Raw genomic sequence first — 6,149 nt, 5'->3', positions numbered from 1 at the left:
AATAAGTTGCAGGTCACTGAGGAAACAAAGTTTATTTGTCCCAGCATGGCTTTCCAGAAAAGCACAGTGAGATACACAAAGACTTAGACTGCACTAAAAATATGCTGAACCATTTTTGACTTACTATACTTCATCCTATAAACTTTATTTCAAAATTAAATTTGAATTTCAATATAGACTGAGTTTTTTTTTGGGGGGGGTGATTCAGGGGAGTAGAGATTTAAAGGAAAGGTGTTGAATTCCACAGAAAGCCAACTGCTCTTCAGTTCTCAGCAACAATTATTATCATTAACAATTATCTGCGTTTTGTAAATGTGACAAATTTTACCTGAAATTCACATAGAAGATTATATTATCACAAGCAAGTATTTATATTTTATGTTGGCTTGTTTTATAATTGATCAGAGTTACTAAATTAAAGACTCATATCAGCTTGTGATGGCTTATATTTTATAAAATTACAATTGATGGAGTTCTAAATCACTTCAAAATGTCTGCATGCCCCACAGCTCTTTTTTATAGCCTCCTTGGAAAGAGCAAAGGACATAATGCTGGGCTCTAAAAGACCAAAGGCAAGCAGAAAATGACCAAATACTTTTCCCAACCAAGACTTGAAGAGTAGCATGCTTTTATTGTTGCTGAAGTCTAGAACACTTCTAGTAGGTTTTTGGCTTGCTTCAGACAAGACTTCCATTTGCACGTTCTTAGAAAGCAGAACTCTGTGGGTAATTGAATTACTCCCTAACAATTCTAAAAATGACTACTGCAGTTGACAAGGAAACCTGCTAAATGCTACCTTCAATTTTCAAATTTCATGGAAGAGGAAGTCTTTCCAAACTTTTAACAATGTTCTTAATTAAGTGTGTTAAACAAATGTAAATATAGCCTGATGGAATATGTAGGTGTGCATGAGATAAAATACCCTTTGATAATAAATGAAACATTACAAATACAGACAAAAATAATCTCTTAATAGGGACTGAAAGGGTCTTTGTTTAATGTGCTTTGCATTTCCAAAGGAAAATGACTGCAGATGTCTTGTCTCGCATGGAGAATAGGAAATGAGTAAGGGAGTCATCCCTCCTGGCATGGCTCCTGTAAGCAGACTGCCTGGTGTTTCATGATCTGTGCTTCCTCTTGTTCCTCTGTTTTTGAACAGGAAAGAACTATCCTACTCCTGTCCACATGTATTCCAACACCTTCTTTCATCGTGGTAACAATGTTGGATGCTTCTCTGAGACTCAGTTTCCTCATCTGTAAAATGGGGATAAAACACACCCAGAAAGGTTCTGCGAATCAAGTGAACGTCCTACATGACAATGCCTAGCATAGCATCTACACAGGAAGTTCTGAGTCCCAATCTCTTTATGACAGTATGTAAAGTGATGATATAATTTGTTCCTCAAACTTCCCAACAATGTTGAGAAAATATCAGCTTCTCAGGCTTCTGCAACCCTACACCACTTTAGATAAACATCAAGCCTACAGGGACTGCACTTCATTTTGTAGGAGGCATCATTCATTCTGGATTGTGGGTTTTGGGGAAGGAGTGGTGGATAACTGAGGACAAGCTAAATAGGTGTCCCTTGCGTGCTGTGCAATTTGATATTTCTCCTGTGACAGTCCCCAAATCTATCAGAAAACAATCAAACCCAGCAGACAGTTCACTTGAGTGCGTATATTTTTTTTAATCTGTGTAGGGTTGACCTAAGCCAGCAAACTCAGAAGCAGAGGTAGAAATCAGGGAACTATGAGGAAGTAAGGACAGGAGGTGGTAAGAAAGTATGAGGAGGGCGTATGATTTTCCTACCCTGTAAAAACAGGTTTCAAGCCCATTTCAAGCCCACTTCTCCAGGGAGCAGGAAAATCCTAGTAGGCTGATGATGAAATCTAAAGTCAAAGGAACTGGAGAAAAAAAGAACTGACAGAATACTTTCAATACCAACCAATTTAAACTGAATGACTCTCATAGTAATTGAGTAAATTTCACCCTTGCATAATTTACTTCTACGTTAATAGAAGCATAGAAAATGTTGTTCTCATTTTCTGAATCAATTTTTGAGTATAATAAATGCATTTTTTGGGACATCACAAAGCCCAGGGCTTGGGCCAACAGGGACTGAATGCGGCTCTACACCACCCACAATACAGGGCTTCTCCCAAACATTTGGGTCAACTCTACTTCAGTGGCTTTCACCATGGGGAAGCTTTCTTTAAGCTGCTTCACATTTAAACCCTTTTTATTGTTATTTATCAGTGTCAGACTGTTTTGGTCTTATCTTCCTTTTCCCTCTCACACTGTAGGGTTTTCACCTTCTATCTCCACCCCTCTATCATCGCCCCTTTAAGTGATAACTAAGTCATAATGTTTTTCATCTCTCCTTGTCTATCAGGCTCTGTATCTTTTAACAGTTTTGTTATGTTGTGGAAATACTGCATGCACAACTCTACCTTAGGCCTAAACTATATCCTGATAAGACTTACATACATAAGAAAAAATGTTTTTACTTAACTTGAGTATTTGACTGGAGTTACCTCTCCCATCAAGTGGAATTCAAATTGTTCTTGCATCATAATTCATTGGATATGTTCCTGAGTTCTGTAGCTATCTGGAAAAAATGAATCTTCTACTATTCACTTACTGTAGTCCTAGATGCCAGTGAGCAACAATTGAGAAAATCTACTAAAGTATAATGGGACTATTTCCTATGCCTTAGAAATTTAAGGTGGTATAACATTGGTATGTAAAAGCTACATTTCCATATATTTGACTGTGTACCTTGAGAATAATAGAATAGTGGTTAATACTATGGACATGGGAGCCAGATTAGCTGGATTTAAATCCCTACTATGGCATTTATTAGCTGTGTAACCCTGGGCAATTACCTTAACCCTCTCCTTGCCTCAGCTTTCTCATCTGTAAAATGGAGATATTAATAACACCTATGTCATAAAATTGACATGATGATTAAATTAATATTTGACAAAGCACTTAGAAAAAATATTTGGCACATAAGTATTATATAAATTTTTGCTTTATACAAAACAAGCAAACATAAATAGTCATTGAACATTCAAAGTGTGTCAGGTACAAGGCCACATGTTATACATACATTATTTCATTTATAGATCACAACAAACCTGTGAAATAGGTATCATATTTTTTACTTGTAGAGAGGTCAATTGAGTTTAGAGAAAGTAAGGAAGCTAGCAATTAGGGAAGCTGGAATCCAACCAAGATAAGATCTTTGACCTAAGACCTAAAGGCCATACTTTGGAATTAAAAACAGAAATAAATTTCAGCTCTTACATTTATCAGCCATGTGACTTTGGGCAAGGACCTGGGCTATCTAGGTCTTGCCCATAATAATGGTATTAGGCTATTTGCCTGCTCTACCTAAGAACGCTATTGTGAACATAAAATGTGTTAATATCTATAAAAGCAGTTTGTAAAATTCCACAGAAATCTACACTACACAAATTTATAATTTTCCCCATTCATGTTGTACTTACACTAGTGCGTGTGTGTATGATTGTGCCCCAAAGGCTCAACACTGGTAGTCCTTTCCTGTAATTTTCAGCATGAAGATCATCTATGGTTTGCACATATCATTACTGTTAGAGAAACTGTCTCCTTGCTCCCTAAAAGAGCTAATGTAAGGATATTATTTAAAGTAGTAAAGCTGCTGAGAATGCAGGTTTTTCAAGTTGGATACTGTGGCTGCTGCAAAAATCTCAAGTCACTCAAAAAGAACTTCTGGGAGCAAATGCCTAAAAAATTTTCACATTGCAAAATTAAGGGTTATGTTATCCCTTCTATACAGTCTGACTAAAATTCAGCAGCTAAAAACAAACCATAAAATCAGCAAAACCCAAGAATATTCAGAAGTTCAACCACAGAAGAACAGATTGGAAACTTATGCATTGAATAAGAAAACAATTCCTGGGGGTACAGAATATGCCAATTCCAGACTACTCTTTAATTGCAGTGGCCATGCTACTCTTTGTGCCCCTAAACAGGAGGATTAAGACAGAAAGTTTCATTAATGTGGAAATAGGAATTACACAGTTTCCTTTTAAAAATCCAAACCAATGTAAAGTCTTTCAGAAGTAGAATCCTTTGGGAATGCAAATTGGTGTTGGAACAGTTAATGGGATACCAAAACTAGATAGCCTGTTATAATAAAACATGTCTTTAACCCTGTATTCATTCTAAGAAATTCATGCTTTCCCATCTTAGAAATTCATAGAATAGAAAATTCAAGAATTAAGCCATAGGTGCAATGATATGTAGGAATGGTTTCTTAGAAATTGTAGCAAAAAGAAATTATCTTGTTAAATCCAATTGAATTCAAGTCTGTGAAGGGCAAGGCCAGTGTAGATCGTAAGAATCACATAGAAGCGTACATGGATGCACTGCCATTATACATAATTTTATGCTATAAATACTAGAAATTAAATTCTGAACTAATTCTGCCACTCTAGAGTTTAATAAACCCTAACATAAAAGGTTGACATTTCTTACTGACCTTCCATGAGAAGGACATCTAAGACCTCTAAGTTTGTCAGCTGGTTTATTTATATCCCAATGCTTCCACCAGCTCAGAGAAAAGAGATATAAAAGAGAAGTATTTTCTATCAGAAGTCCTCACCACCAGATCAACTTAATTACAACATTCATGGAAATTCTATGCTGTTCACCATTTTATTCCTAGGACTTATTATATTGCTTGGCATATACAAGTAGGCACTTAGTAAATTGTTAAATGAATGAATGGTTTCATCATGGGAAAAAAACACACAAGAAATGATGCAAAAATACAAGCAAGTCTATATTTAAAAACTCAGGAAAATGAACTAAAAGACTAAGACTTTGGGTAGTTTGATAGCAGATATAGTGATTAAGTTAATGCACCCATATAACATAGCCTTCTTCCCACGCCATTATGGGAATGTGTATTGGGGCTTGGGTAAAAAAGGAAATAGTTTCATCTCCATCATTAATACTATGATAAATTGACATCCTCATGAAAAATTTTCAGTGGTGGTATGGTGGTGTAAAAACATCAAAGACTCTCAAATCAAAGATCTGGGTTCAAGTTCAGACCTACTGCTTTTAACAACCCAATGATGAGACGTTTTGATTTTATTGATTAGGAATATGTACTACATATTCTTGTAGTAATCATTAAGAATTTTGCATATCATCTTTCTACTATAAAGTTTCAAAGCACTAAGTTAATAGTAGCAAAATTTTTATGAGTTTCCCCCTCTATGTACTTTCTGATTACGCCTCTATATTGTAAGCATTTGCTTTTTTTTCCCGCCGACTCAGGTTTATTCATACAAACACAGAAGGACACAAACCCCATGCAGACAACAGCCCAGGGGTCACACCAGTCCTTCTGTCCTCACATTGGCAGACAGAGGCCTTTACTCTGGAGCCTTCATGGGGGGCTGGGCACCTTTTGGAGCCTGAGCTGGAGCTGCAGCTGAAGCCGTGTCCTGGGCCTTGGTTTGAGCCCTGGCCTTGGCCTTTGGCTGGAAGAGCCTGAGACCCTTGGCAATGCAAGCACGAGCACACTTCCCGAGCTTGGGGTGGGAAATGTAGGTAAGTCAATCAAGCTTGTGGCTGGCGCCCTTTGGGATCTTGGGCTTGACCTCCTTGGGCTTTACAAGGGCCTGATAACCTCAGCACATGCACACATGGACTTGGCATTGTTGGCCTGCCTTTTCTTCAGACCCTTCTTGTTGTGCTTCTTGGCAAAGAGCATGTTCTTCAGGAACTTGGGGTCTACCCACTAAGAGATTCATCTTTGTGATCGAGGTTTCTTAATGCCATTTCTGAAATTGGTTGTGTGTGCTGTGGTTCTTGGACTTGGCCATGTCTGCACAGTAACCCATGGCTGCTGAAGCCCATTCATTTTGAAATTACACAAATTTCCAATTTATTTCAGTTTTTGCCTTGGAACTTCAAAGCTTTTCAACTGGAAAAGCCTGAAAGTGGAAACACATTATGTAAATCCAAAGATTAGGGCTTGAAGGATTTGGAAGTCAAATTCTTGTAAATGTTAAATAGTCTATTGCAATAACTCACAGAGCTAAAATTTAATTTCATTACCTTTGATGAAATGATTTGTAACATGCTA

General features: G+C 37.2%; 1 pseudogene; it reads right to left on the bottom strand.

The window, feature by feature from the left end:
• LOC103604386 overlaps positions 1–5,886 on the bottom strand; it is a 10,373-nt pseudogene extending 4,487 nt beyond the window's left edge.
• Positions 5,887–6,149: the final 263 nt, after the last annotated feature.

Source organism: Galeopterus variegatus, unplaced genomic scaffold, assembly GCF_000696425.1.
Source record: "Galeopterus variegatus unplaced genomic scaffold, G_variegatus-3.0.2 Scaffold5113, whole genome shotgun sequence".
Classification (NCBI taxonomy): Eukaryota; Metazoa; Chordata; class Mammalia; order Dermoptera; family Cynocephalidae; genus Galeopterus; species Galeopterus variegatus.
The sequence above is the reverse complement of the archived record's forward strand: the minus strand, read 5'-3'. Positions and strand labels throughout refer to the sequence as shown.